The sequence below is a fragment of the Phodopus roborovskii genome, unplaced genomic scaffold (genome assembly GCF_943737965.1).
Source record: "Phodopus roborovskii unplaced genomic scaffold, PHOROB, whole genome shotgun sequence".
Classification (NCBI taxonomy): Eukaryota; Metazoa; Chordata; class Mammalia; order Rodentia; family Cricetidae; genus Phodopus; species Phodopus roborovskii.
In genome coordinates this window covers 10,913,859-10,919,276 of record NW_026126485.1, presented here as the reverse complement: position 1 = coordinate 10,919,276, position 5,418 = coordinate 10,913,859, and positions in this window count along the sequence as shown.

Genomic DNA, 5,418 nt, shown 5'->3' with positions numbered 1-5,418 from the left:
TGTCATAATGGGTAATGTGTAATTTCTTTAAATGAATACAACATACAAAAACTAGGAATTTCATGGCTCTACTGCAGCCAGGGACTGTGTTGATGTCTGTGGCTCCTGATATCCTGAAGCCAGGGGCCTGGACTGTCACCTGTGGCCATATTGGTGTCTGAGGGCTGTGCTGCCACCAGGGCCTTGCTGATCTGAGTGGTTTATGCTGCTGCATGGGGACATGGTGTTATTTTGGGTCCAGGCTCCTGTCACAGGTCATATGTGGGTTTGTGGTTTAGCAGCAGCCAGGGTATGGGTCTGTGGCTCCTGCTGCCACCAGGGGCTGTGCAGATATCCTGAGTCTGGACAGCCACCTGAGACCATGTTGGTGTCCGAGGATCTTGATGCCACTGGGGCCACACTGATCAAGGTGGCTGTCCTGCCAATGGGGCCATAATGTTGTCCAGACCCAAGCTGCTGCCAAGTGTCACGCCTGGGTCTGTGTTCCTGCCGCAGTTGGTGTCTGTGATAATGTCCATGGCCTGCGTTACCACAGGGAGGACCATAGGAACCATACATTGTTGATTCCTGACAGATTGGCTGCGCTGGCCCCACCCCTCACTGGCCCTGGATAGCTGGCCATGCCCCCTAGTTGGACACTACAGCAAGAGAGCTGGTTTCACTCACCAATGGAGAGTTGGCCTAGGAGAAATTATTCTCCCACTTGCCTGAGGGAGGCAATCCCTGTGGCCCAGACCAAACAGCTGAGCTACCACCAAGACCCATATTCTGGGGCTTGGGTTGTCTCACCCTAACATATACTCTATCTATGACCTGCTGGAGTTTATGAAAGGCATCATCCTGAGGAACAATAACTCCATGACTCGGGGCAATTGCAGGATCTGTGAGAAGAGTTTGGTGAGGGTCCAGTAATGATGGACCAATCCCAGTTCCCCCTCTCTTCTTTCCTCCCACACCATCCATTCCCCCTTCCTTCTATCTGCTCCAGGAAAGGGTAAGGCCTCCAATGGGAAGTTTACTAAGTCTAGTTCAGGCAGGACCAAGGCACCTCTTCACCTCCACACCCCTGTGTCTAGGCTGGGTGTGTTATCTCACCATACAGAATGGCCTCCACTAAGTCAGTTTGTACATTCCTGTTAGGTCTTGAACCAAATGGCCTCATATATTATGCCAATCACACCATTGTCACCTATATTAAGGGAGTCAAGTTCAGTCTTATGCAGATTCCCCATTTGTCAGACCTGAGTCAGTGATCTCTCACTAGCTTGGGTCAGCTGGTTCTGTGGGTTTCCCCATCATGGTCTTGACTCCTTTGTTCATATTTTTGCTCTTCCCTGGCCCACTGGTTAGTTGTGGATGTCTGCATCTGCTTCAATCTATTTCTGGAAGAAGGTTCAAGCTTCTCTGGGGTTGTGGATTATAGGCTGGGTATCTTTTGCTTTATTTCTGGTACCCACTTATGAGTGAGTAAATACTATATTTGTCTTTCTGGTTTTGGGTTACCTCATTTAGGATGTGTGTGTGTGTTTTTTTTTTTTTTCTAGTGCTGCCCATTTGAAAGTCTGGTAAAACCATCTGGCCCTGGGCTTTTATTTATTTATTTATTTATTTTGGTTGAGAGACTTTTAATGACTACTTATATTTATCTGACCTTGGTTTAACTTTGGTAAGTAATACCTATAGAGAAAATTATACACTTCTTTTAGGTTTTCCAATTTGGTGGAGTACATGTTTTTTTTTAGAGTCCATCCTTATGAGTCTAGATTTATATGGTGTCTGCTGTTATGTCTCCCTTTTCATTTCTGATTTTGTTAATTTGGACATTCTCTCACTCTCTGTAGTTAGCTTGGATAAGAGTTTGTCTATCTTCTTGATTTTCTTAAAGAACCAACTCTGTTTCATTGATTCCTTGTATTTTCTATATGTCAAACTTCAGTTTGATTGTTTCTTTCCAACTTCTCTTGGGTGTGCTTAGTTCTTTTTGTTCTAGAGATTTCAGGGTTGTTGTTTAAATGCTAGTATGAGATTTCTCCAATTTTATTTTATTTATTGTGTCCCATAAGTTTGAGTATGATATATATTCACTTCCACTGAATTTAGACTCTTTAATTTCTTTCTGTCTTGACTCATTTATTCATTCAGTAGAGAGCTGTTAAGTTTCCATGAGTTAGTAAGCTTTTTGTTGTTGTTGATAGCCAGCTTTAATTGGTGATGGTCTGATAGGATGTTGGGGGGTTTGTAATACAAATAATAAAAACCCAGAGACAGACATTGAGGTTCAGGTTGAAGATCAGAAAAGCAAAGCAGCCAATAGCTCTTATCTTTACCTCAGACTAAAATGGGTGAGCCTGTCTTCAAGAATCCTTAGAGTGCAATGCATACTGATCTGCTCTCCACCAAGCCTCAGACTTAATCCCCTGAGTTCCAGTTTCCTCCTACCTTATATTTCCCACTCTGCTCAGCCACACCACTTCTGTCTCCACCTCCCTAGTACTGGAATTAAAGGATGTGACCTTGTGTTTGGGGCATAGATGTTAAGAATTGAAATGTCATCTTGGTGGATTTTTCCTTTGATGTGTATGTAATGTCTTTCCTTATCTCTTCTGATTAGTTTTAATGTGAAATCTGTTTTATTAGATATTAAGATGATATACTGGCTTGCTTCTTAGGTCCATTTGCTTAGAATATCTTTTTCCAACCCTTTATTCAGAGACAATGTCCATCTTTTATTTGAGATGTGTTTCTTGGATGCATCAAAAGAATGGGTCCTGTTTTGCAACTATCCTGTTACTGTGTCTTTTTATTGGTGAATTTAGAAGACTGATATTCAGAGATACCAGTGTCCAATGATTGTTGATTCCTGTTAATTTGTTGTCATTGTTGCTGTTGTATATAGGTGTGTGTGTATGTGGTTTTCTTCTTTTGCTTTTGCTAGTGTGATATTATTTAATTGCTGTATTTTCATGGGTGTAGTTAAGTTCCTTAGGTTGGAAGTTTCCTTCTAACATTGTCTGTAGGGCTGGGTTTGTAGAGGGTTATTCTTTAAATTTGACTTTATCATGGTATATGTTTATTCCATGTCATGTTGGTTGTTTATACTATTTGGCTCTTTTGGGGGGGCTGTCACCCAGCTCCCAAATAACCACACACAGAGACTTATTCTTTCTTATGAATGCTTGGCCTTAGCTTGGCTTTATTCTAGCCAGCTTTTTTAAACTTAAATGATTCCATCTATTGTTTGCCTCTTGGCTTTTAGCTTTCTCTATTTTTGTATATCTTTTCTTTCCTTCTTATTCCCTGTCTGGCTGTGTAGCTGGGTGGCTGGCTCTTTCTTTTCTTGCTACTTTATCCCCTCTCCCCAGATTTCTCCTCCTTTTTACTCTTTCTTCCTGCCAGCCACATCTAATTTTTCTCCTGTCTAGCTAGTGGCCATTCAGTTTTTTATTGGACCAACCAGGTATTTTAGACAGGCAAAGGCACACAGCTTCACAGAGTTAAGCAAATGCAACAAAAGAGTTAAATACATCTTTGCATCATTAAATGTTCCACAGCATAAACAAATGTAATGCATCTTAAAATAATATTCCACAACATATTTTGCTTTCTCCACATATGGTGATTAAATGTTTTCCAAGTATATTGCCTGGATTGCTTGCTCTCTGTGATCTCTGAGAATCTGCAACACATCTGTCCAGGTTTTTCTGGATTTTAGAGATTACATTGAAAAGTCAGTTTTAAGGTCACCATCGAGAGCACCCTTGGAGCTCTGATACATCCCCACCCATTCCCGCCACGAGCCTGCTCTCCCTACCCCGTGCCCTACCCTGCCCACTGTCCCGCAGCTCTGGTTGAGCACTGGGACAGAGGGTGGAGCCAACAGTCCACCCTAATTCGGGGACTTCTCCGAACAACTCTGAACAAAGGAGACCTGCCTATCCACGCAGGAACACCTGTAATTTCCACCTGCTTGGTCTCTGACCCCCACCTCCAGTCCTCTGCTGGAGTCCCAGGCCCCTCCCAGAGATCCGCCTATCTCTGCTGGACCACTCTGAGTTTCTGCAGGCATCTTCTATTGGATCCTTTCCCCTGACCCCATCCCTGGGTCCCCGTTGTGGAGAGACCTCCTATAGAGCTTGGACCACCCAGATCTACAGATATTGAACCTCTGACCCACATAAGCCCACTAGGGAAATACCATGGAGAGAAGGGGAGACCCTACCAACACCTACTGGAAGAAGCTATAGGAAGACAGCAATACAAGAAAACACCTAACAACATAAAGACAAGCATGACACCACCAGAATCAAGGGAATCTACCCCAACTAGAATGGAACAAAACAAAGCAGAGGAAGCAGAAGGGAATGACTTAAAAATTACCATCATAAAAATGGTAGAGGACCTCAAAGAAGATGTGAGAAAATCCCTTAAAGAAACGGAGGAAAAAACAAACAAAAAAGTGGAAGAAATGAACAAATTCCTTAAGGAAAGTACAGAAAGCCAAGAAAAAACAATTAACCAGGTGAAGGAAACAGTTCAAGACTTGAAATAGAGAAAATAAAGGCAACACAAACTGAAGGAATTCTGGAAATAGAAAAGCTGGGCAAAAAAATTGGCAACTACAGACACAAGCATAACCAACAGAATTCAAGAGATGGAAGAGAGAACCTCAGGCGCAGAAGATAAACTAGAAGAAACAGATTCATCGACCAAAGAAAATCATAAATCCAACAAATCCTTAACACAAAACATCCAGAAAATGTGGGACACCATGAAAAGGCCAAACCTAAGAATAACAGGCATAGAGGAAGGTGAGGAAGCCCAGCTCAAAGGTGCCGAAACATATTCAACAAAATCATCGAGGAAAACTTGCCAAATCTGAAGAAGGACATGCCCATGAAAGTACAAGAAGCATACCGAACCCCAAATAGGCTAGACCAAAGAAAAAAGACCCCTCGACATATAATAATCAAAATACCTAGCTTACAGAAGAGAATATGAAGAGCAGCGAAGGAAAAAGGACAGGTAACATATAAAGGCAGACCTATCAAAATTACAGCTGACTTCTCCATGGAAACTCTCAAGGCCAGAAGGTCCTGGATAGACGTTCTACAAGTATTAAGAGAACACAGATGCCAGCCTAGGCTACTATACCCAGCAAAACTCTCAGTCACTATAGATGGAGAAAACAAGATATTTAATGACAAAATCAGATTTTCCCAATACGTATCTACAAATCCAGCCCTAGAGAAAGTATTGGAAGGAAAACTCCAACCCAAGGAAGGTAACTACGCCCACAAAAATGTAGGTAACATATAATCGAACTACACCGGAAACAAAGGGTAAAGCAGGACAAATATATACACAATACCACTACCAACAACAAACCTAAATCAAACAAGCATCAACAACCAATGGTCC